Here is a 21,257-nt window from a genome sequence, read left to right as displayed (position 1 = left end):
ACACACATCAGACAAGGAAACCACACATTTTTAAAGTTTTTTTTTTTTTTGATAACACCCACTTGATACTCATCATAAGAACAAAATGTTGTGCCTTTGTGACTTGCGATTATAGTTCTGAGTCATTCCAGTGGTATGGCATTTGTTTTTGCTGCGTCTACATGATATCTGTTCAACTTTATGAAAACTGAATTTTAAAAAGTTAACCAACAGTTGGTTGCTTCCAAAACACTAGGCAATGAGCTAGCTCAAAGGACTGAATTAAAATGTCTGATTTCATAGAAAACTAGTCTTTGCATAAGGAGTAAAGTAATATAGACATCTAGTCTGGTTAAATGTGTTTTTAACCAGATGTCATTTTTTTACCCTATGTAATTATTCTTTCAGGGGAGTATGCTATGGGTTGAAGTGTGTTACCCCCTAATAAAGAAGGATGTATTGGCATCCTAAGCCCCAGGACTTTAGAATATGACTTTGTTTGGAGATACAGCTTTCACAGAGGTAATCAAACCAAAATGAAGTCTTCAGGTGGGTCCTAATCCAACGGGATTGGTGTCCTTATAGAAAGGTAAAACTTAGATACAGGCATGCATCTGAAGAGTCTGCCATGTAAAGATGAAGGCATAGATAAGGTGATGCTTCTTCAAGCAAATGAATGCCAAAGATTGCCAGCAAACCGCCAGAGGCCAGGCAAGCGGCCTGAAACAGCTTCTTTCCCTTGGCCTCAGAAATAGTGAACTCTGCTGACACTTTGATCTTGGACTTCTAGGTCCGGAACTGTGAGACAATACATTTCTGTTGTTTAAGGCACCCAATTTGTGATACATTGTTGTGGCAGCTCTAGCAGACTAATGGGGGTTCTTGTTGGAATAATGTCTAAATAAGGATCCCTTATTAATTTCAGCACTGGTTTTGGACACAGTCACATGCACACACATTCCAAAATTACACTTTTTTTTTTTTGGTATTATAGTGAAACAAAAAATGTGCTTTAAAGAGGGCCCGAAAGAATTTGTACTTTATTTGTTTTTTTTTGAGACAGAGTCTCGCTTTGTCGCCCAGGCTGGAGTGCAGTGGCCGGATCTCAGCTCACTGCAAGCTCCACCTCCCGGGTTTAGGCCATTCTCCTGCCTCAGCCTCCCAAGTAGCTGGGACTACAGGCGCCCGCCACCTCACCCGGCTAGTTTTTTGTATTTTTTTAGTAGAGACGGGGTTTACACCATGTTAGCCAGGATGGTCTTGATCTCCTGACCTCGTGATCCGCCCGTCTCGGCCTCCCAAAGTGCTGGGATTACAGGCTTGAGCCACCGCGCCCGGCCAAGAATTTGTACTTTATACATATGCTTACCTGTGGCCTGGAAACCCAATTGCTTTCTGGATCTAATTTTATTAGTGGAATAGTTACTATTAGAACAATTTTCAGAATCGTCTTGGCACTCAAATGTACACATAGAATTAGGAATTTATTCTAGCATGTTTATGAACCATCACTAGGCATAGATCTTGCGTGACAAAGAGTGGTCCCCTCCCTTCATGAAAAAAGCACATTGTTCTGCCAGTAGTAAGTTTTTGGGCTATATGAGCATTTGTATCTTTTTTCCTCTAGGAAATATATTATTGAAGGATTATCCTTAAAAATTCTTACCGTCTTCCTTATAATCTCATGAAAAAGAAAATTGTGTAACCTTCCTGGTTTCCTCTTTCAGCATTCCATAATGCCCTAAAGGAAGAGAGTTATTTCTAATATCTAAGTAAAGTTATCCTTTTTATAATTTATGCTTGAACTTATTTGCATTCAGTAAGACATAAAGAGCCTGTTACAGCAACTGCTGCATAGTGTATGCTTTTACATGGAGGTGATGAATATGGAACCAAGGCTATAACATTTTTAGTCCCTTCTACTTGCTTTGCCAGTTTTAAAGTAAGATTATATGCTTATAGAAATGTTGTTTTCCTTTCTGGCTAACTAGGCTGCATTTTTTCTCTCTCTCTCTTTGATATGCAGGGAGCAAAAGTAGGGCAATTTAAATATATCTTTTGAGCCAAGGAAGCTAGCAAGAAAGAATCACAATTTTAAGGAAAAAATAAGAAACGGTGACAGTGTTTAAGTAGAAGATTACATTGTGTTTGGATTCTGTTAATTACTGCTACCCCCACAAGCAGTTGGGAAGGCCTCCTGGACATTATTTCCAATCTATCTGTAGATCTTCAGAGGAGAAGTTATGAGAATGTCTTTTTATTATATTCTCTTTAAACTTTCATTTTCAATAGCTCACAGTTAGTTGCCTGGAATGAGGATGTGTATTAGACTAAATATGCAGGGGTCACAATTTTCTGACCCACTTCCTTCTTCATGCCCAAATACATTTGGAAATAACTCTTTCCAGATTCTGTTTGTCTGTTGTGTTAATTTACAGTGACATCTTTTCAACTTTTCTTGGTTTCAAAGTGTCCTGTCTCTTTAAAGTAGCAATTTCCTATTTGAAGGGATCCATTACCATGTCTACAAGAATGTGGGTAGATTAGAAAAGCTGCTCCACACTAGTCAGTGACTTGTAGAGGAAGCTTAGAACGGAGATGAGCAGACAGAATAAAGATGGGAGAAAATTGGTGCTGAGAACAGGAGGTAGATTGTAAAGAGAAGCTGGGTGTATTTGTCTTGCAAAATGGGCTTCACTGCTGGGGTTTATTTAGGTAGTTTCTTCTTTCTTCAGATTTCAATGGAAGTTTTTATCTTCTTTATTAGAAGATCATAATTGAGAATTCCATTTATTTATATTCTCCCCAAAGTAAGAAAGAAATATTTTGTTTTTATTCATTGGTTTCCACATAATATAATTTTGTACCTTCTTCTTTGACACCATATGTCCATTTGAGAAATACAGGGCTTCCTTAGTACCCTAAAATGAGCTGCGTGTGTGCCAGGGGGCAGCATGTGACACTTTCCCATCTGGCATATAAGTTGCCACTTGGCTGCCACCTGTGCTGCCACCCGGGACCCTTGCCGTTCCCCCCATCCAGTGCTGTAGACCATAGTCCCTACAGCCTCTTCCTGGTTGCTGTCTCTCCTGCAGTGGCAGGTGTTGCGCTGGGAAACACTTTGAGCGCCAAGCATTTGCTATTACCAGTCTGGCATAGACTCAAACCCTTCTCCACTAGCAAAACATAAGAACCTGGATTATGCTCGCCTCTAAGTGTACAATCACTTCTCTTCTTTTCCCTCTCCCTAGCTCTTTCCAGGCTGTTTAACCCACCTTAATTTGACCCTTTACTGTAACTTGGGGTGTATCTGATTGCACTCACTGTGCTTCCCATTCCTTTTCCTCACTGAAGAGATCTTTTGTGGGCCCTCCCTGGGGTGAGGAGGACTGAGTCATGCTTTCTTTAATCAGCTGAGCTCAGGCCCCTTGGTGAAGTGCTCCTGGACCCTGGACATGCGCATCCCAGACCATTACGTTTTGCAGTCTGGGTGTGATTACGGCACTGCTAGAAGTGCCACAGAGACCATCAGAACAGATTGGAGGTGCCCATACGTTGGACCACTTTCACGATAAAAGAGCAGCTCTCGAATCATAAACTCATGTTATTTTTAGAGATGGAAGTAATCTTGGAATCATTCATTTGTTTTACAATTGACAGAACTAAAAGTGTTCTGTAGCTTAGTTACACACTGTTTATACATTGATGCCATTCTTATTAACTGATATTCTATAAAAACATGTCATGAAATTTATTGTTTTATGTATTTGGAATTTATACTTATTGTTCATACACATACCCTTTCAATCTGGGAAATCTGAGGAACAATGCATTTCATTTTAATGAGACCATATGGTCACAGACTTGGGTTATTTTACACACTGAGAAAATGTTTTCCTCTCAGTACTTGAAAGTCAATGACAATATCTTTAGGGGAAAAAAAAAATTACTCAAGGCCATAACTATTCACTCACACTACATGTACTTATTGAATATGTATTATTATCATTAATTATTTCCCCCACCACTTCCCAGTGAATATTTATTGAAAAATGCCAGGCGCTAAACAAGGTACTGGGGATACAATGAGGAACAAAACAAATAAAATTCCAGATGTTAAAATCGAGTGGTTTATATTTTGATTTAGTGGACTAGTGAATATGGAGTTAAGAACATTAACCTATTTCTATTTGTTTTTACTTTTTTCTTTTCTCTGATGTCACCATCATTACGAAGTGTTTGTTAGGTACCCAAGTGTTTTAGTTAGAATGCATTTGGCTGTAAGTGAAAGAAAAGTCAATTAAATCTAAAGTGGCTTAAATAATAAAGGGAATTTATTGGCTCAGTAACTTGAAAGTCCAGCTGGTGGGTGGGCTTCAAGCATGGTTTAATTAGGGTTCCAGGTCAATTGCTCTATGGCTTTTTCAGCTCTGTCCAATTCTATGCATGTATCATGTGAGTCCCTGCCAGGCTTCTCTCATGGTTGCAAGATAAACACCAGGAGAAAACAGGGTTTGATCTTCTCACTCTTACATAGGCAATAATAAGAGTATTCCTAGCTTAGCATTCCAAGAAAGACTCTTGAGATTACTGTGCCTGAATTTGATTAGATCATATCTGGATAGCTAACTCAATTATTGTGGCCAAGATAATGAAATATATAATTTGATTTAAACCAATCCACAGCCTAAAATTGGAGATGGAGGTAGGATCAGTTTCCCTCAAAGTAATTTAGCCAGAGGGGCAATAGCAGATACTTGAACCAAATCTCAAGTGTTACTAAAATGTAGGAAGTAGATAATGGATACCAGATAGAAAATCATCAAATATTTGACATATAAGTTTTGGGGTAGAACCATATCAGGTTCTATAATCTTGCTGGTTACCACTCGTGGACAGTTGTTTAATAAGTTCAAAATGAATTTACATTAAAAGTAATGTTTGAAGTGATAAAGAAGAGAAAGCATCAGATTAAATACTCAACCAAGGAAGCAAAAAAAAAAAAAATAATTATTTAGAAAAGAGAATAGATTTCTTTTTCACTTTGTGATCATGTTAGACTATTTACTTTTAAACCCACTCTACACATTGAGAAAACCAAAATAAGCTGAACAACAGCAACAATAACAACAAAATCTGTTTGAAAGCACTGAAGAGCTACCAAAGAAGCAAGGACTTGAGAGTCAAGATCCTAGAAAGGAGAGCACAGAGAGATGAACCCTACCTTTACCATCACTTTTCATCTTAAGGTATTTGCAGGTTAGAAGAATGGGTGAAGGCTGAGAGGCTAAGAAGTTTTGCAGAAAGTTGTGGTTGAGAGAGTAAGGAGCTGAGCAGAGTTTGGGTCAGTCTTATGGAGCTGGGGATGACCCAAACTAGAGTACAGAGTCCACTAAAGAGGCATTGCCCTGGTAAATACCCAGGGCTTTCAGCTGAGACTCCAAAAAACGTTATCTTAGGAGTGTGGGCTAATTAGCCAGCTCTCAAAATAAAATAAAATAAAATAAAATCCCAGTTTTGAGTCAGCTCAATCAACTTTAATAAAATGGGTCAAAATGATATATCTTTGGCTTAATTCATTGCCAGAGAAAAGTTGATCCTCTGCGGAGAGAGACAAAACCATCGAGAACTTCAAAGTATCTTTTAATATGTAATGTCCCAAATCACATTAAAAATTAGTCTGTCATTTTGACAAAAGCCAAGAGAAAAAAATTGAAACAGGCAAATAAAAATCAAACACATAGGAAATTCAGATATTGGAGTTATCAGGCATGGATATTAAAATATCTGTGGTTAATTTATTAAAAGATGAATAATTTCAATAGATAACTAGAAAATATAACTATATTAAAAGGACATTTTATAACTAAAAATGTAATAATTGCAAGTAAGAACTGAATGGATAGGTTTTACTAAAACAGAATTCATGAACTGGAAGACAGGTAATAAGAAAATATTCAGATATCCAGACTAATGTATCAAGAGGCAAAGAGACAAAATACATAAACAACCATTAGAGACCAATATGTTATGGTGACAAGGTTTCAGATATGTGGACTTGGAATCTCAAATAAATAAATAAATAAAAGAACGTGGCAGAAGCAATGAAGAGATAATGTCCTAGGATTCTCCAGAAAACAGGTGGCAATAGAAAAAAGACCCAAATGCAATTTTTTAAAACAAAACAAAGCAAACAATAATAACACCAAAAAAGTGACAAACCTTTAGCTAATCTAATCAAGAAAGGAAGGATAAAACAAAATAAAAATGTGAAAATAAATATAACTATAGATACAAGGGAGATTAAAATTAGGTTTATATTTCTGCATTCCAAACTTTTAATGCAGTGAATAAATGTCATTGACTTAAGAAGAAATAAAACATAAGTAGTCCAATAATTATTTAAAAAAAAAAAAAAGAACCACTAGAAGTTGTTGATAAATCAGCTCCAGAAAAGCATGGCTTGATACTTTCATGGATGAGTTTCTATAAACCTTCAAGGAATAATTGATTCTCACAATGTATTATGTTTCAGAGCAGGGGAAAATATATGTAAAAATTTCTAGTTCACTTTCAACATTAGTGATGATAACCAAATGAAAATCTGCCCCCAAATGGCATAGAAATCTATGAGGGTTGCATTTATGAATAGAGATATCAAAAGTTTTGAAACCTCTCTCTGATACTGTATTCAGAGATGTCTGGGCTGGGCGCGGTGGCTCACACCTATAATCCCTGCAATTTGCGAGGTCGAGGCAGGTAGATCACCTGAGGTCAGGAGTTTGGCCAACACAGTGAAACCCTGTCGCTACTAAAAAATATAAAAATTAGCTGGGCATGATGGCATGTGGCTGTAATCCCAGGTACTTGGGAGGCCGAGGCAGGAGCATCTCTTGAACCTGGGAGGCAGAGGTTGCAGTGGGCTGAGATTATGCCACTGCACTCCTGCCTGGGCAGTAAGAGCAAAGCTCATGCTAAAAAAAAAAAAAAAAAAAGAAGAAATCTGGCATATTTTAGCACTACAAGGAAGGTTTAATGTTTTTATCACATCTATAGATAAAAAGAGAAAAAAGGGTATAGTATTCTCTACTCAGTGGTTGTCAATTGTTTTTGTTTTCTCAGTTGAACTTTATTACCCTAGGAGATAACACATTTTATTAGAAAACTGGCTTACACGCTCACTGATTTTAAAATAGGGGCAATCCACACTACCCCTCCAACCTTCAGAAAGGAAGAGGGAGTGGGACTGAGCAGATTCTCACGTATGTGAGAGTATAGTCTAGTTTGGAAAAGCTCTGTAGTTGATTGGCTAAAACCACCAATGGAGTATTTTCCTTCCTTTTCCTCAATATTTCCTCAGTAAGATCACTGAAATAGAAAGTTCCAATTTAAAAAAAATCAAGTTAAAACATTCATGTTTAATTTAAGAACAAACAAAAAGAGCAACCACCACAAACTCTTAAAAAAACAAGTATAGAAGAATATTTCTATTACTTGATTAGTAAATCTATTGAGCCAGTGTTCAATGAATATGCAATATCTTTTATTACTGTTTATCATTATTTGGGACATAATGACCCATACAGTAAGTCAAGAAAAAAAGCAGCTATAAATATTGAAATTATCACGATTTTTATATAAACCCCCCAAATCTCAATAAATTCAACTGACAGTCTATTCAAAATGAAAAGAGTTTAGTGGCCTGAAAGAAAATAATATATGCAGGCCAGGCACAGTGGCTCACGCCTGTAATCCCAACATTTTGGGAGGTTGAGGTGGGTGGATCACTTGAGGTCAGGAGTTCAAGACCAGCCTGGCCAACATGTTGAAAACCCATCTTTACTAAAAATACAAAAATTAGCTGGGCATGGTGGCACGTAACCATCATCCCAGCTATTTAGGAGGTTGAGTCAGAAGAATCCTTTGAACCTGGGAGATGGAAGTTGCAGTGAGCCAAGATCGCACCACTGCACTCCAGCCTGGGTGACAGAGCGAGACTCCATCTCAAAAAACTATAAATAAATAAATAAATGAAAATAATATATATACAAGTAATTAATTTTCCTATGTATCAGCCACAACCAGTCGCATGTTATAATATAGGGTGACCGCCCATCCCAGTTTCGGTATTGAGTCCTGTGTCCTGGGAAATCTCACAGCTTTGGGTAAAGTGGGAAGACAGGTCACCCCAAATGGGAAATAACAAACTTAGCAAGTATGTTTGTTAAGGCTGTAGAGGAACTTAATGGGGAAAACCATAAAATTTTACTGAGCACAATAAATACAAAGTAATGGAACTTTCTATTAATAGCATGACCTTAGATGAGAAAAATTTAACATTGCAAATACATAAATTTTCCTAAATTTATTTTTTAAATTTGGAGACAAGGACTTCCTCTGTTGCCTGGGCTGGAGTGCAGAGATATGCTCATGACTCCCTGTGGCCTCAAACTCCTGGGCTCAAGCACTCCTCCAGCCTCAGCCTCACAAGCAACTGGGACTACAGGCACATGCCATCATGCCCAGCTAATTTGATTTTGTTTTGTAGAGATGAGGTCTTGCTATGTTGCCCAGGCTGGTCTTGAACTCCTTGGCTCAAGCAATCCTCTTGCCTTGGCCTTCCACAGTGCTGGGATTATAGGCATAAGCCACCATGCCTAGTCAATTTTTCTAAGTTAATTTACAATTTTAATGGAATTCTAATAAAAATCCAGCAGATTTTTTAAAAATTCTGCAAAATGACTAAAATGTTTATGTGAAAAAAATCCCAATAGCTTACATAATACAATTATGAAACAGATGATGCAGGGAGGGAAATTTAGATTATTAACTATGAAAATATGTTAAACAGTGCAAATAATTCCAATTGTGGTATATGTGCAAAAATAGAAAATTCAAAGGAGTAGACAGTCTACAGAGTAAAAGATGAGGAAACAGGAACAGGCTCAAGTATATGTAAGAACTAAGCATAAAAATAAGATTTTTTAAAATTTATTTATTTATTTATTTATTTTGAGACAGAGTCTCACTCTGTCACCCAGACTGGAGTGCAGTGGCGTGATCATGACTCACTGCAGCTTCAACCTCCTGGGCTCAAGCGATCGGGTCACCTCAGCCTCCCAAGTAGCTGGGACCATAGTTGTGCACTACCACACCCAGCTAACTTTAAAAAATATATTTTTAAATTTTTGTAGAGATGGGGTTTCACTATGTTGCCCAGGCTGGTCATGGCCTTCTAAGCTCAAGCAATCCTCCCACCTTGCCCTCCCAAAATGCTGTGATTATAGGTGTTAGCCACTGCATCCAGACTAAGACTGCATTTCAATGTAGCAGAAAAAAAATCAATTAGTTAAAAATGGTGCTGGGCTAATTTGTTACAATTTGAGATAGAAAAAATTTAGATCCCTACCTTAAACAAGCCATAAGATCAATGGCAGTCTGTTTACTTAAATGTAATCAAATAACAATCCTATCTCTCACGCTCCAAAAAAGAACTTGAAGAAAACAGAGGTAGATCAAAAGGATCATCTTTTTTGTTTATTTTTAATTGACATAATATAATTGTACATATTTATGGGGTATGGTGTGATGTTTTGATACATAAATATGCTGGAGTGATCAAATCAGGCTATTTAGCATATCCATCATCTGAAACATTTGTTATTTCCTTGTGATAAGAACATTCGAAATCCTCTCTTCTAGTTTTTTTGAAATATGCAATACAATATTCCTAGCTCTAGTTATCCTACTGTGCAAAAGAACCAGAAATTATTTCTCTTATCTAATTATAATTATGTACTTGTTAACCAATCCCCCTCAACACACACACTCTTCCCAGCCACTGGTAGCCATTACTTTACTTGATACAGTATTTCTATGAGATCAACTTTTTTAGTTTCCACAAATGAGTGAGATCATGCTGTATCTGTCTTTCTGTGCCTGGCTTATTTTACTTAACATTATGTCCTCTAGGTTCATCTACATTGCACAAATGACAGGATTTCAATTTTGTTATGGCTGTATAGTATTCCATTGTGTATATATACCACATTTTCTTTTTCCATTCATCTGTTGATGGACACTTAAGTTGATTCCATATCTTGGCTATTGTGACTAGTCCTGCTAAGAACCTGGGGCTATAGATAGCTCTTCAATATACTGATTGCATTTCCTTTGGAAAAATACCCAGTAATGGGATTACTATATGGTAGTTCTATCTTTAATATTTTGAGGAACCTCCATACTGTATCCATAATGGTTATACTAGTTTATAGTCCCACCAATGGTATGTAAGAGTTCCCATCTCTATATATCCATGTAAGATTTGTTATTTTTGCCTTTTTGATAATAACCATTCTAATTGGGCTGAGGTGATATCTCATTGTGGTTTTGATTTGCATTTCCCTGATTAGTGATGTTGAGCATTTAAAACGATATACTTGGCCATTTGTATGTCTTCTTTTGAGAAATATCTATTCAGGTCTTTAAATTATTTAAAAATCATGTTATTTATTTTTTGCTATTGAGATTTTGAGTTCCTTATGTATTTGGGGTATAACCCCTTGTTAGATGCTCAGTGTACAAATATTTCTCTCGTTCTTTAGGTTATTCCTCTACTTGTTTGTTGATTCCTTTGGTGTGCAGAAACTTTTTAGTTGGATAAAATCCAATTTGTCCATTTTTGTTTTTATTGTCTGTGATTTTGAATTCTATCCAAAAAATTATTGCCCAGATCAATGCCATGAAACATTTTCTCATATTTTCTTCTAGTAGTTTTATAGTTTTGAGGTTTACATGTAAGTCCTTAATCCATTTTGAGTTGATTTTTCTATATGGTAAAAGGTAGGGGTTTAGTTTTATTCTTCTGCATATGGATATCCAGTTTTCCCACCACCATGTATTAAAGACTGTACTTTCCCTAATGTGTGTTCTTAGTACCTTTGTTAAAAATCAATTGGCTGTGTGTGAATTCATTTCTGTGTTCTGTATTCTGTTCCATTGGTTTATATGTCTATTCTTATGTCAATGCCATCCTGTTTTGTTTACCATAGCTTTGTAGTATATTTTGATGTCTGGTACTGTGATGTCTCTAACTTTGCTCTTTTCACTCAAGATTACTTTGGCTATTTGGGATCTTTAGTGTTTAAATACAAATTTTCGGATTTTTTTTTTCTATTTCGGTAAAGAATGTTCTTAGCATTTTGATAGGGATTGCATTAAATCTGTGATTGCTTTGGGTAGGATGAACACTTTACCAATATTAATTATTCCAATCCATAAACAAAGAGTATCTTCCAATTTATTTGTAGTATCTTCAATTTATTTTATCAACGTTTCATAGTTTTTATTGAAGAGATCTTTCATTTCTTTGGTTAAATTTATTAGTAGACATTTTATTTTTTTGGTAGCAATTGTAAATGGGATTGCTTTTTTATTTCTTTTTCAGGTAGTTCACTATTAGTGTATAGAAATACTACTGATTTTGTGTGTTGCTTTTGTATCCCGTAACTTTACTGAATTCACTTATTAGTTCTAACAGTTTTGTTGGTGGAGGCTTTAGGGTTTTTTTTTTTTCTGTATACAAGATCATGTCATCTTCAACCAGAGAAAATTTGGTTCCCTCCTTCCCAGTTTGAATGCCCTCTATTTCTTTCTCTTGCTTTGGCTAGGACTTCCAGTACTATGTTGAATAAAAGTGGTGAAAGGGGGCATCCTTGTCTTGTTCCAGATTTCAGAGGAAAAGTGTTCAACTTCTTCCCATTCAGTATGATGTTAGCTGTGGTTTGTCATATCCAGCTTTTATTGTATTGAGATAGGTTCCTTCTATACCTAATTTGTTGAGAGTTTTTATTGTGAAGGAAAGTTGAATTTTATTAAATGTCTTTTCTGCATCTATTCGATTGATCATATGGTGTTTGTCTTTGATTCTGTTAACGCGATGTATTATGTTTACTAATTTGCATGTGCTGAACCATCCTTGTATCCCTATGGATGAATTCCACCTGATCATTGTAAACAACCTTTTTTATGTACTGTTAAATTTAGTTTGCAAGTATTTTGTTGAGAACTATTTGCATTTATGTTCATCAGGGGTGTTGGCCTGAGGTTTTCTTTTTGTTGTTGTTGTGTCCTTGTGTGTTATTTTTGTTTTATCAGAGTGATGCTGGTCTCATGGAGTGAGTTTGGAAAAATTTCCTCCTCTTTAATTTTTTGGAATAGTTTGCAACAGCTAAGTATTCAAGTACTGGGCTTTTCTTTGATGAGAGTCTTTCATTACTGATTTATGTTGTTGCTATTGGTCTTTTTAGATTTTCTATATTTTTATGATTTGATTTCGGTAGGTTATGGGTGTCCAAGAATATATCCATTTCTTCTAGGTTTTCTAATTTGTTGCCATATAGTTGTTTCTCATAGTCTCTTGTGATCCTTTGTATTTCTGTGGTATCAATTGTAATGTGTTCTTTTTTGAATATTTGGTTTTATTTATTTGAATCTTCTGTCCTTTTTTTTTCTTAGTCTAGTGAAAGGTTTGTTAATTTTGTTTATTTTTCAGCAAAACTGTTTTGTTGATCGTTTGTATTTTTTTAGTCTCTAATTTATGCTTTGATCTTTATTATTTCTTTTTTCCTACCACTTTTGAGTTTAGTTTTTTTCTAGTTTTTCTTTTTTCTTTTTTTTTTGGGTGCAACATTAGGTTGTTTATTTGAGATCTTTCTAATTTTTTGATTCAGGAATTTATTGCTGAAAACTTCCCTTTTATAACTGCCTTTTCTGTATCCTGTAGGTTTTGGTATATTTTGTTTCTATTTTTTATCTCAAGAAATATTTAAATTTCTTTTTAAATTTCTTTATTGACCCATTTGTCATCCAGCAGTATGTTGTTTAATTTCCATATATTTGTGTAGTTTCCAAAGTTCTTCCTGTTATTGACTCCTAGTTTTATTCCACATGGGTCAGAAAATATACTTTACACGATATTGATTTTTAAAAATTTGTTGAGACTTTTTTATGGCCTAATATATTATTATCCTGGAGAAAGTACCATGTGCTGATGAGAAGAATGTGTATTGTACAGCTCTTTAGTAGAATACTCAATGAATGTCTCAGGTCTATTTAATCAACAGTGAAGTTTAAATCTGATGCCTCCTTGTTGATTTTCTGTCTAAATGATCTGGCCATTGATGAAAATAAGGTGTTGAAAACTCCTACTGTTTTTGTATAGCAGCCTATCTCTCCCTTTAGATCTAATAATATCTGCTTTATATATATTTGGTGCTCTTGTGTTGGGTGCATATATATTTAGAATTGTTCTATCCTCCTGCTGAATTGACCCCCTTGTCATTATATAATGATCATCTCCATGTTTGTCTCCTTTTATAGTTCTTTTAACTTAATGTCTGTTGTATCTGATGTAAGTATAGCTATGTCTGCTGTCTTTTGGTTTTCATTTATATGGAAAATCATTTTCCATTCCTTTACTTTCAGTCTGTGTGTGCCCTTAGAGATGAAGTGAGTCTCCTGTAGACTGCATATAGTCAGGTCTTGATTTTTTTAAATTCAGCCACTCTATATCTTTTTTTTTTTTTTTTTCCTGGAGACAGAGTCTCACTCTTGTTGCCCAGGCTGGAATGCAGTGGCAAAATCTCAGCTCACTGCAACCTCCGCCTCCCGAGTTCAAGTGATTCTCCTGTCTCAGCCTCCTGAGTAACTGGGATTACAGACGCCTGGCACCACGCCTGGCTAATTTTTGTACTTTTAGTGGAGACAGGGTTTCGCCATGTTGGCCAGGCTGGTCTCGAATTCCTGACCTCAGGATATCCACCCACCTCGGCCTTCCAAAGTGCTGGGATTACAGGTGTGAGTGACCATGCCCGGGCCACTCTGTATCTTTTAATTGTAGAATTTCATCCATTCATATTCAAGGTTATTATTAATAGGTAAGGCTTTACTTCTGCTATTCTTTTAATTATTTTCTGTTTATTTTATGAGTCTTTTTGCTTATTTCTCTCTTGTTTGCTTTTGTAATTTGGTAATTTCTGTAGTGAAAAGCTTTGATTTTTTTCTTGTTCTCATTTATATATCTGCTATAGTTTTTTTTTTTCTTTATGGTTACTCAACTTTAAGCTGATAACAACTTAACGTTGCTCACATACAAATATACCAGACTTTTATTCTTCTACCAATCTGTAATTTTGTTGCCTTAGTTAATATATCTTTATGTTGTATATTTCTTAACAACTTATTGTACCTATGGTTATCATTAAGCACAGTGACTTTTAACCTTCATTCTAGAGATTTGAAGATTATATACTGCTATTATAGTAATGAAGTATTCTGAATTTGATTATGAGTTTACCTCTACCAGTGAGTTTTATAGTTTCATATGATTTCACAGTACTAATTAACATCTTTTTGTTTCTGGTTGAAGCACTTAAAGATTTCTTCTAAGGCTGGTTTAAGGTTGATGAATTCTCTCAGCTTTTGCTTGTTTGGAACTTTATTTCTCCCCATTTCTGAAGAATATCTTTGCTAGGCATAATATTCTTGAATGGCAATTTCTTTCTTTAGGCATTTTGAATATATTATCCCATTCTCTCTTGGCATGTAAGGTTTCTACTAAGAAATCTGTTAATAGTCTAGGGGGACGTCTATTATATGTGACTTAGGGTCATCTTTTAAGTAATGAGTCAAAGAAAAGTCTTGAAGACAGCATTGAGATATGTATTAGTTCATTCTCACATTGCTATAAAGAAATGCCAGAGACTGGGAAATTTATGAAGAAAAGAGATTTAATTGGCTCACGGTTCCATGAGCTGTACAAGAAGCATGACTGGGGAGGCCTCAGGAAACTTACAATCGTGGCGGAAGGTGAAGAGGAAGCAGGAGGATCTTACATGGCCGGAGCAAGATGAAGAGAGCGAGAAGCGGAGGTACTGCACACTTTTTTTTTTTTTTTTTTTTGAGACGGAGTCTCGCTCTGTCCTCGCCCAGTCTGGAGTGCAGTGGCGCAATCTCGGCTCACTGCAAGCTCCGCCTCCCGGGTTTACGCCATTCTCCTGCCTCAGCCTCCCGAGTAGCTGGGACTACAGGCGCCCGCCATCTCGCCCGGCTAGTTTTTTGTATTTTTTAGTAGAGACGGGGTTTCACCGTGTTAGCCAGGATGGTCTCGATCTCCTGACCTCGTGATCCACCCGTCTCGGCCTCCCAAAGTGCTGGGATTACAGGCTTGAGCCACCACGCCCGGCCTGGTACTGCACACTTTTAAACAACCAGATCTTGTGAGAATTCTTTCATGAGATAGCATTAAGGGGATGATGCTAAGTCATTAGAAACCACCGCCATGATCCAATCACTTTCCACCAGTCTAACAATTTGACATGAGATTTGGGTGGGTACACAAAGCCAAATCATATCAAGGTATTTGAATATATACATGAAAATTAAGAATGTCTGCAAATCCATGATAAACAAACAACATAAACAAAACCTAAAGACATTTAGCCAACTAGGTATTTTTATTCACATCATCTATAAAGGTTTTTATAGTCTGAATATGGAAGTAGCATTTATAACTCAATAAGCAAATTATGCACATTCCAGCATAATACAGACAAAATACATGAATTGGAAATTCACAAAGAAGCACAATGGCCAAACACTTCCGGAAAGAGGCTCACCATTGCCAGAATCAAAGATCCGAGAAATAAAGCATCGATGAGGTTAGATGGCTTTCATGTATTTGACTAGGCATGACATTGATATTCCTAAATTATCTTTATTATGCTTAATGTGAACATTCACATGGTAAAATAATATTTTTAAATGTGGTAGGTTGGTGCTGCTTGTCTGCCAATATGTATTTCAGTTTCAGCAGTGCTTCTATCTCTTTCAACATAGTAATGTGTATGAAATTATTTGAATGTTTCATCATATTTTGTCCTTTTCATTTCACAGAAGTGAGTAGAAATGAAAAAAATAAGAATTACTTAGGTTACTGATAAGATAAGCAATATGTGGCTCAAATTTGAAACAATGGAGACAAAGAAGGAAATCATTTGGCATTTTGAGAGCCTTCACAGTATTTTAGTCTCAATTAGTTGCTTGTCACACTTATGCCAAGCTGTCAAATTAAGGGTACACTGGTACCCTTAATAAAGACATTGTATTATAAAGAAATACATACCATTTAGGCAGATGTCCAAAAAAAGTGAAGTACGATTAGTAATTGTACAATTAGTAAATATTTTTTGCCTTTTTTGGAATCCCTAATGACGTGCTACTCTATTATTTAATTTTTGCACATACGAATTTCATATTAATTGGCAGAAGTGCATGTGAAAGTAATGCAGAGGATACAGTTCAACTCATTAAATGTGTAGATATAAAATAACTTACTCTACTTTATTTAAGTTTTGAGCAAACTGATCCTTTAACACGTTTTTGGTGGTGGTGTAACTTAGTATGGTCTTTTTGGTGGGCAGCATGGCAGGATGTATCAGAGGTATTAAATATTAATTTCCTATGTTTGACTAATCCTATTCTAGGTATTTATGTCAAGGAAATCACTGTGTTGTGTTAAATGATTTATATACCAGGATATCCATCTTGTTGTAGCATTATTTTGATAGTGAAAAATTGGAAACTACCTAATTGTCAACAAGGGGAGATTAAGTAGATTGTGATGCAGACATGTGATACCACATCTGAAAATAATATTTTAATAGCATAAAAATATTAGCTATGCACTGATTTAAAAAATAAGGTTACGACTTTCTAAACTCTTGCTAAACGCAAAATGTACACATAAAGACAGCAGGGATATAAAATAAAATGATAATAGGTATTTTTCTAAGTACTGTAGATGCAAGTGATTTTCATTGTTTCCCTTCGGGCTTTTCTGTAATTTCACATTTCCAAAATTTTCTTGAGAAACATGTCCTGTTTTTTTAATCAGAGAAATATTATTTTAAAAATTATGCTTGAAATAAGTAAGGCAAAAAGTGGAGGTTACTTCTTTTCAGGAGAGTTAGAAACTTTTCAATAGTATCCAACATTACATCTATGACTGAGAGATAGTGTATTATTTCCTTTTCCCTCCTGTTTTAGGACTGCTTACATACTCTTTTTTGTTTTTAATATCTAACATTCAAAGGTTATTATTACTATTGTCCAGAGTGTTACTGCCTGATAAATATTGACAGTGGAATGACCCTTCGAGAACATGTCTATCATAAATAAAACATTTTTGAGATCCCTTTCAAAGGCTAGACCAGATAACTGCATTCCTTAAAATCATAAATCAGCATTCAACATAATGAATACATACTTTAAAATAATTTTTTTTTTTTGAGATGGAGTCTCGCTCTGTCGCCCAGGCTGGAGTGCAGTGGCCGGATCTCAGCTCACTGCAAGCTCCGCCTCCCAGGTTTACACCATTCTCCTGCCTCAGCCTCCCGAGTAGCTGGGACTACAGGCGCCCGCCACCACGCCCGGCTAGTTTTTTTGTATTTTTTTAGTAGAGACGGGGTTTCACCGTATTAGCCAGGATGGTCTCAATCTCCTGACCTCGTGATCCGCCCCTCTCGGCCTCCCAATAAAATAATATTTTTAATGTCATGAGAATAAATAATAAATGAGAGCCACTTGTACTATTGTTCAGTGAGCCTAAATCTATCACATGATACTGTAAGATGAGCAGATAGGAAAAACTAGAAAGCAGAATAAAATGTTATGAAAAATGATTTAATGAGAGGAGGTTTACTTGGGTATGCTTGCAAATTTAGGAATTCTACAGATGTGTGTTTAGTAAGAAAAATTCTAAAGAAACCATAATATCTTCGGAGGGATGAGCATGTAGGAAGGAAGAACAGGATGGAAGAAAATCAGCAATTAGAGAACAGAAAATAACTTGCAGATATTGAAAATACAATCCCGAAAAAATTTAATGTGAGGTTTGGAATGTAGGTTTGTTGCAATTTCCCAGAAGGCAGGATTAAAGGCAAAGAGATACATTATAGGATAAAATAAATTTATATGACTAATCCAGGATATCTCATATCTAGAGTTCTAGAAGGTAAGAAGAAAGACAAAAGATAGAAAGGTGTTTTCAAAGAAATAAGATGATAAAATTCCCCATAATGAAAGAACCTGAGTCTATAGACTGAAAGGACTTGCTACCCAGCCCACAGCCAAGAGACTCACACCAAATCCTATACTCAGCTATTGCAAAGTTGTCCGCCTAGGACTACTGAGACCAAATTAAAAGCAGAGAGAGTGAGATCACCCATGCATAACAAAACATATAGCAAAATATGTAAGGAAAAATAGAAATGGAAGGATAATGTTTAACAGCAACCAGAAGCAGAAAGCAACGCTGGGAAAAAATGCTTTTAAAATTGTGAGAATTTTTAACCTAGGATTTTCCACCCAGTCAAATTATTAATCAAGTTAAGGTAATGGCAATCCCTTAATTTGGTGGCTGAAGACATTAGGAGTTTATTTCTCACTCAATAGTTCAATACAACGGAGAGTTGGTGAGGGCTTTGAGCCACTTAATCATTCAGGGACCCAGACTGATGGAGTCCCCAACTACAATACATGCCTTCCTTTCCAGCAAAAGGGAAAAAGGATGGACAGGCCCACGTGCTTCTTGTAGGCTCCAGCCTGGATCGTCACTCTCAATTCATTATATTTCTGTTGTGGAGAACTTGTTGTGTGGATTTACCTGGATATAAGAGGGCCTGAGGCATAAAGTTCTTAGCTGGGTAGCCACAGGTAGCAACAACTACAAACTGTAGAACGAGGAGCACAAATTTTGGTGAAGTTACCAAAATTTTGTCTTTCATTCAGTTATTTTGAGGAAGTTACCAATAGATGTGTCCCATTAAAATAAGAAAGAAATGAAGAAAGATGAAGCTGCAGGATTGTGGAAACAGGAGAATGAGCCATCACAAGAGGGCAAAGAGTTGTTTCAGGGCAACAGTTATATAGCCATGCAGCAGGCCTAAAAGAGCAGCCAGTTTAGATTAGAGAGGGAGTGATAGAGGACTTAACAGAAAGAGACATTCCCAGGAAATAAAAAATACAGAACTAGGAGAGTACCTGTTGCATTTGGCCATGTGGAAAATAGTGTTGTGAAAAGTTTCCATACATGTTGTGTTTAAACTTTTGAGAAAAACTAGGCACAGGTATTTAGAAGCCTAAGTAAATTAAAAATTTAGGCAATTAATTAATTAATTAATTAATTTTTTAGACAGAATCTCTCTCTGTCGCCCAGGTTGGAGTGCAGTAGTGCAATCTCGGCTCACTGCAAACTTCACCTCCTGGGTTCAAGCTATTCTCATGCCTCAGCCTCCCAAGTGGCTGGGATTACAGGTACTGGCCACCACACCCAGCTAATTTTTGTATTTTTAGTAGAGACTGGGTTTGACCATGTTGACCAGGCTGATTTCAAACAATTGGCCTCAAGTGATTCGCCTGGCTTAGCCTCTCAAAGTACTGGGATTACAGACATGAGTAACCATGCCTGGCAGAATGTAGACAACTATTAACTTCAAGAAATAATAGAAGTACTATGGGAATGGAAACATAATCATATTATACTATGTGGCTAAGTAACTTATGCTAGTTATGAAGTTTTAATGAAGTATGGTCATGTGCCACATAATAATGTTTTGGTCAATGACGGACAATGTATATGACAGTGGTCCCATAAGATTATAATACCATATCTTTATTGTACCTTTTCTATGTTTAGAGTTACAAATACTTCCTATCGTGTTATAATTGCCTACAGTGTTTAGTACAGTAACATGCTGTACAGGTTTGCAGCCTAGGACAATAGGCTATAGCCTATAGCCTAGGTATGTAGCAGGCTATCCCATCTAGGTTGGTGTAAGTGCACTCTATGATGTTTGCACAATGATGAAATAGTCTAATGATATATTTCTCAGAATGTATTCCTGCCATGAAGTGAGGCATGACTGTACCTCTAAATAGGAATGTAACTAAAAACAGATGTATAAATATACTGGGAGGATAGTGGGGATTAAAAGTAAATGCTAGTATATGAGAGGTTTCATGTAAGAAAATTTTTAAAAATCTGCCATAATTGGAAGTTAGTAGATGATGTATAGTCATTCCTCGGTTGGAGACCGGTTCTGAAACTCCCACGGATACCCAAATCTGCAGATGCTCAAATCCCTGATATAAAATGCTACAGTATTTGCACATAGCCAATGCACATCCTCCTGTATACTTTTAATTCATCTCTAGTTTACTTATAATACCTAATGCGTTGTAATAGTATGCAAAAAGTTATTATACTGTATTGTTTGGGGAATACTGCCAAGAAAGAAGTCTGTACAAGTTCAGTATAGATGCATTTTTCTTCAAATATTTTAGATACATGATTGGTTCAATCCAGAGATATGGAATCCAAAGATGTGGAGGGCCAACTGTGTAAGCGTATTAGTTAGAAACATAGAGGAAAATACCAGACAAAGTGGCTTAAATATTTTTGAAAACATTTGCCTCTAGGAAACAGGAGTTGGTGTGGGGAGATGGGGCAGTGGATGTTGGTTTTTATGATAATTTTAATATTTTAGAACTATTTGGCTTTTGCAAACAAATGTATGAATTACTTTGATAAATTAAAAATCAATGAGTTTTAGGAGATGATATAGCTATTAAAGGGCAAAATTAAAACTGCAGAAGAGAACTAAGATTGTCAACTTTTATTTCTAGGCTTATATCCAGAAGCAAAACAATGCGTCAGTCCCAAGTTCTTTTAACATCAGAACTTTTGTGATCCTATACTGTGCTCTTCACATTCTGTAAATATGTCCCTTTACATGTCATCTTAAAATCATTTGGTACATTGGATGATGTAAAAGCAACTTGACCTTAATTATTCTACTCGATTTTTTTGTTTCTCTTAGTAATGAAGGTAAGACTTGTGGGCTCTTCCGGAACTGGTATGGTATTAAATGGGCCACCCAGTCAATAAAATTGAAAAGGAAGTGTCTTTCTGCCCCTCGTGTTTCAAGAGACAGTTTTTGCTCTGGCTAGATATACTACACTGGTAGACTGTCAACCCTGTAGTGTGTGGTTTTGATTTTGGCAAAATACGGAGTCACAGGAGGAATAACTCAATGTGATTATCAGCTATTGTCACAGAAAATGTTAACAAGGATTCAAGGGCAGACTTAGAGTGTGTTTATTTGTGGGGTTGGTTTGGAAAATAGAGTGGCATGAAAGGAATTTGAAAGCACTGATTG

Source organism: Trachypithecus francoisi, unplaced genomic scaffold (genome assembly GCF_009764315.1).
Source record: "Trachypithecus francoisi isolate TF-2019V2 unplaced genomic scaffold, Tfra_2.0 Lachesis_group15, whole genome shotgun sequence".
Classification (NCBI taxonomy): domain Eukaryota; kingdom Metazoa; phylum Chordata; class Mammalia; order Primates; family Cercopithecidae; genus Trachypithecus; species Trachypithecus francoisi.
The sequence above is the reverse complement of the archived record's forward strand: the minus strand, read 5'-3'. Positions refer to the sequence as shown.